Source organism: Tupaia chinensis, unplaced genomic scaffold (assembly GCF_000334495.1).
Source record: "Tupaia chinensis unplaced genomic scaffold, TupChi_1.0 Scaffold000350_1, whole genome shotgun sequence".
Taxonomy (NCBI): Eukaryota; Metazoa; Chordata; class Mammalia; order Scandentia; family Tupaiidae; genus Tupaia; species Tupaia belangeri.
The window spans coordinates 2656644-2663209 of NW_006159844.1; positions in this window are offsets into that span (position 1 = coordinate 2656644).

Consider the following 6566-nt stretch of genomic DNA (forward strand, 5'->3'; position numbering starts at 1 on the left):
TTATTATATAAGTCACCGTGTTTGTGGTACTTCATTACAACATCTCTAGGAAACTAATACAGGTGACAAACACAAAAAGTATAGTCATTCATTTTATGCATTCAACAAATACTTACTGAGTGCCCCTAGTCAGTGGTATGAGAAGAGAGCAGGGCAAAATTTGTCACTTTACATAGGTGACACACAAGTGAGGGAGATAGAGGATAAATAATTAAGTGTAAAATATAATTGATCTCCATTTTCAAGAGGAAACTCAGGGCTCAGAAAGAATTGTCCAAAACCTAAATGACAAGTCTTATCCCTGGGCACGGCAGAGGAGCCCAGAAGAGCCACCCCCATTTCAGTGGCTCTATAAGTCCTGCTAGGGAGCAAGGCACAATCTCTGAATTGGATGTTATACTAAATAACATCAAATTCCTTTTCCTGGCACTTACTTGCCAAAAAAAAAAATATATATATATATATATATGAGAGTGTGGTGGAATGAAAGCTCTGGATTTGAAGCTGAGTTACTGCTTTACTTTCTGGGCAGTGCTGGATACATTAATTTATACACTGAAGTCTCAATTCTCTCACTTAAAAAATAATACCTAGTCCATTGGATCATTGTTTAGAGTAAATGTTAGCAAATAAAAACAGTTAAGAATTATTTATTCCTTCTGAATCTTTTGTTGGCTCAAACTCAAAGGTTCTAGACGCACATAAATGGATAGGGTTGTTTCGTTTTGTTTATTGATTCCTAATATAGCTATTGAGAGTTTCTGGGAGAGTTTCTGTAGTTGAACCCACCTTTGGTATCAAAGAAAGAAGTTTTTATTCTTCATGTTCAGTAACAGGTATACTAAAATACCAACCATCTCTATGGTCCAACTCCTCTGTCTGCCGGACTCATATAGGTAGATAAGTCAATTTCCCTGGAGGAATATTCTGCAAAAGTCAAAACTATGGAGACAGTAAAAATATCATTAGTTTCGTGGAGTCATGGCCATAGGTTTATTCATTGTAATAAATGTACCACTTTGGTGGGAAATTTTGATAAATGGGTAAGCTATGTAATTATAGAGATAGTGGATATATAGAAAATTGCTATCCCTTTCTAACCATTTTATTGTGAACCTAAAACTTCTCTTAAAAAAAAAATACTTTGAAAAAAAATTCCCTAACTGCACAAAATCTATTTGTTGCTTAAGTCTATGAACTGCTTTCATGTTTTGGAACTTTGTATGTGCCTCAAGAGTGAGGACTATATTATATAAGAGATTTTCAAAAAGTTTATGAAAAAGTATATTATGAAAAACCTATGCATAAATTTCAATTATTTACACCAAAATAAACTCAGACTTTAATTCAATTTTTCCAGGAACTTTTGAAGTCCCCTCATGACAACTGCGTGTGATGATATGGATTGAATTGTGCCCCCCCCAATTCTTATGTTAAAGTCCTAATTCCCAGTACCTCAAAATGGACCTTATTTAGAACTAGGGCTTTTGCAGGTGTAATTAGTTAAGACAAAGTTACACTGGAGTAGAGTGGGCCTCTAATAAAACATGCTTAGTATTCTTATAATAAAGGGGAATTTGGATACATATACTCACACACGAAAAACACCATGTGAAGATGAAATCAGAGTTAGAGTAACGTAAGAAAAGCCAAGGAACACCAAAGATTGCCAGCAAGCCATCAGAAGCTAGGACGACGGAACAGAACAGATTTCCTTCTTTACAGCCCCTGGAAGGAACCTACCTTCTCAGAACCTTATCTTAGCCTTCTAGCCTCCAGAACTGTATAGCAATACATTCTTATTATATAAGTCACCGTGTTTGTGGTACTTCATTACAACATCTCTAGGAAACTAATACAGGTGACAAACACAAAAAGTATAGTCATTCATTTTATGCATTCAACAAATACTTACTGAGTGCCCCTAGTCAGTGGTATGAGAAGAGAGCAGGGCAAAATTTGTCACTTTACATAGGTGACACACAAGTGAGGGAGATAGAGGATAAATAATTAAGTGTAAAATATAATTGATCTCCATTTTCAAGAGGAAACTCAGGGCTCAGAAAGAATTGTCCAAAACCTAAATGACAAGTCTTATCCCTGGGCACGGCAGAGGAGCCCAGAAGAGCCACCCCCATTTCAGTGGCTCTATAAGTCCTGCTAGGGAGCAAGGCACAATCTCTGAATTGGATGTTATACTAAATAACATCAAATTCCTTTTCCTGGCTCTTACTTGCCAAAAAAAAAAAAAAATATATATATATATATGAGAGTGTGGTGGAATGAAAGCTCTGGATTTGAAGCTGAGTTACTGCTTTACTTTCTGGGCAGTGCTGGATACATTAATTTATACACTGAAGTCTCAATTCTCTCACTTAAAAAATAATACCTAGTCCATTGGATCATTGTTTAGAGTAAATGTTAGCAAATAAAAACAGTTAAGAATTATTTATTCCTTCTGAATCTTTTGTTGGCTCAAACTCAAAGGTTCTAGACGCACATAAATGGATAGGGTTGTTTCGTTTTGTTTATTGATTCCTAATATAGCTATTGAGAGTTTCTGGAGTTGAAACCACATTTGGTATCAAAGAAAGAAGTTTTTATTCTTCATGTTCAGTAACAGGTATACTAAAATACCAACCATCTCTATGGTCCAACTCCTCTGTCTGCCGGACTCATATAGGTAGATAAGTCAATTTCCCTGGAGGATGATTCATGAAGGGGATGACAGAAAACTGAGGTTGTCTAAGCAATAAGGTACTCCCACACACACCCATATACACCCAGTACCATCTGCTCTTCCTGTCTGCTGCTGCTCCCAAATAGAGTAAGCACGGCCATTCTTAGCCTCTTCCAGAACCTCTCAAGACACTCTCCACTTGGTGGCCCCGCTTGCTAACTCCTAACGGGTTTCCATCAGTGTTTGCTGGTCCCAATAACTGCTGCTTGGTGGTGGCAGCTGCTGGATGTGCTGCTCTTTATAGGACTTCCTCTGAACCTGCCCATTTATAAAGATTCTTCATTTCATCTAGATACAGACTTTTTATCTGATATATAATTGACAATTTTATTTTTCAGGGTATGACTTATCTTTTCTATTTCTCTTTTTTTGTTTTGTTTTGTTTTGATTCTTGGCTAGAGGATGTGTGTGCTCACCAGAGAGAGAGAGAGACCAAGAGAGACGGAAAGCAAGAAAGCACCCCCTGTGGGGAATGGTCACACCATAATCCCTTCTCCATTTCTTCCTCTTTTCAGGATTTGGGTCAAGCGTGCGCACAGACCCAGTGTGTTTCTAGAGCCACCAAGTCCGAAACTCAAACCACAGAGTCAGTCATGTGGGATCCAGCTGCCTTAACCACCAGACCACAGACTTAGCCCCCTTTTCAATTTCTTAATAGTATCTTTTGAAATACTGTAACTTTGAATGTTTATGTAATCTATTACATTAACCATTTCTTTTCTCTAATGCCTTTTTCTTTTCTTTCCAAGAATCTCTTGCCTAATCCAAGATCACAAGATTTCACCGACCTTTTTTTCTAGGAATGTTGTTTTAAATTTTACATTTACATTTACGATATATTGTAAATTATTTGTTGTCTATGTTGTGAAGTAAAGGTATAACGCTTTTTAAATTTTGGCTTGGTTTGGTTTGGTCTGAGTTTGGTTTTGTTGTTTCTTTTGTGGTCTGCATATAGATATCCAATTGTTTCAGCAACATTTGTTGAAAAGATTATCCTTCCTTTACTGAAATACTTGGTACATTTTTTGAAAATCAATCTATTATACATGTAAGACTATTTCTGGACTTTCCATTCTGTTTCATTATCGAAATGCTTATCTTTAAGACAACATCAACTTGTCTTGATGGTGGCTGCCTTACAAGAAGTTTTAAAATCAAGTTAATAAGTCTACAAAGGTGTTTGAGTTATTCTAGGTCCTTGGCATTTCTAAATACATATTTAAAAGAACTTGATCATTTATAGTTAAAAGTGACTCGCTGGAGGTGGCCCCATGGTGTAAACATTAAATGCTGTGCGTAGGGAGTCTGATCCCATATGATCAGCCGTAGTTTAAATCCCAGTTCCAGCAACTCAAAAACCATTCCAGGTAAGTGTGCATGTATGCCTAAAATCCTGACAATAGATGAATGGAGGAAAAGGGATGACTTAACCACACTTTGTGGGGGTCTCTCTCTCTCCTCTCTCTCTTTTCCTTTCTCTCTCTAGTGTACAAGCCTTCTAACAATAAAATGAATAAATAAATAAACCTGTTGGTATTTTTGTAGGAATTATATTAAATACATAGCTCAATTTAGAAAGTATTCCCATCTTAACAATTACAACTCTTCTAATATAGGAACATGAAATATCTATTTATTTAGAGCTTTAATTTCTTTCAGCAATAATTTGTATTTTTTAGTATGCAAAATTTGTCCTTCTTTTATTAAATGTATTCTTCAGTACTTTATTCTTTTCCATGTTATTATGAGTGGGATTATTTTCTTAATTTTATCTTCACCATATTGCAAAAAGAATATCCCAAGGATACATCACTGTTATGGTTTGTGCAAGAAAGACCAACAGGACTCTAGTAAAAACTTATTCAAAGAAAACTCCATACTTGTGCGGGTACACATACACAGATATGATTTAAATTAAAATAAAATAGGCCAGATGTATGTCCTTAGAATCACTTGAAGTTTAACAAAAGCCTTGAGAGATGGTCAGGATGTGGAAGGATATTACTTAAAACTCTGCAAGAACTGTGGTGCTGATTCACAGGCAACATCTGAAAACAACTGAAAGTAGTATCAAACAGTAAATAAATTAGTTGATCCTATGAAATGACGAAGCAGCATAGGTGGAGTTTGCAGACATGAATGGACTTACTTAGTAGGTGATATGTAACTTAAATCCGAGATATTCACATGCAGGAATGGACTTCAAGTCCTCACGGTGATAGCACATTTACAGGAGAAATCTGTCTGCCTCTTTATCATGCAACACAAAGGAGGGTGGGGAGGAGGCTGGATTTCTGCAGTTCAGTTTTACAATAATCCAAAATCTTTGGTAAATATAAAACCCAAATGATTGAGAAGATAAGCCCAAATCTGTCTGGAAAGAAAACTAAACTCTTGGGGCAGTAAAATGAACTGTTGGAAAGAAATGTCAAAATTTGTAATTTAGGGAACCAGCAGTTAGCATAATGGCTATGTCACTGGACTCCCACGTAGTCGACCATGGTTCGCGTCCCGGACCCGGTGGCTTAAAACTCACGCCGGGCGCGTGTGCATGCGTGCCCAAGATCCTGAGAGGAGAATGGAGGAGAAAGGATTGCGGTGTGACCATCCCCCCTGGGGGGGTGATTTCTCACTTTCTGTCTCTAATGTCTCTCTCTGTCTGTCTGGCAAGCGCACGTGCCCTATAGCGAAAATCTCTCCCCCCCAAAAAAAATTTAGACTGAAGATGTTGAAATTAATTACATTCATACTATAAGAATATCTGTATAGTTCATGTATTGTTTATAATAATTTGACATATTAGTCTCTCTCTTGCAATGCTAGTTTTGAAAATATAAAATGAATAGATTTGTCTGATTTTACTATGAATATGTAAATTTTTTAAATTTACAAATACTGTTAGAGTGTTCATAGAACTCAAAATTTACTATATTTGTATTTATTTCATTAAACTGTAACAGGTATTCAAGTACTTGAAGAATTTTCTTCAAAAGGAATTTATTAAAGATATTTTAAAATACATGGAATAATTTAAATAGATAAGTTGTAAAAAGAAGTTGTAAATCCTCCTTTAGAAGTAATTATTGAAGATTTATATGTAGAATTGTAATATTTTAAATTAAAACTGAAAAATGTAAGAAAAAACTGTTACAGTTATTACTTTAATAAGTAAAAGATTAATCTTAAAATCCAATGTAACTCTAAATACCTTTCGTTGTGCATGGAAGTTCTCTTGAAAGACACCAAAAGACGGGTCTGGGTAGTGGTGCAGCAGTGAAAACCAACGACCACCTGGGAGATTCCAGGTTTACATCCGGACACTCTGTAAGTATGCTGTGTGTTGCGCACCCATGACCCAGTGCTGGCTGCGGCTCGGGTGGATTGTGGTGTCAGGACCATCTTCTCTTTCTCTCTCATTCTCTCTCACTTGCTTGTGAAAGACGTAAACTTTTTTTATTTTTTATTTTTTGAGAAGTTTTTGCTATAGGGCTCATGCGCTTGCCAGAAAGACAGAGAGAGACAGAGAGATAGAAAACGAGAAATCACCCCCTGGGGGGATGGCCACGCTGCAATCTCTTCTCCATTCTCCTCTCGGGATCTTGGGCACGCACACACAAGCACCCGGCATGAGTTTAAGTCACCGGGTCCAGGACGCGAACCACTGTCTGCTACATGGGAGTTCAGCGACATAGGGATTATGCTAACTGCTGGTCCCATAAGCTCTTTTTTTCTTTTTAAGAGAGATTTTTGCTGTAGGGTGCATGTGCTTGCCAAAGAGAGAAAGAGAGACAGAAAGAAATAAAGCAAGAAATCACCCCTCAGAGGG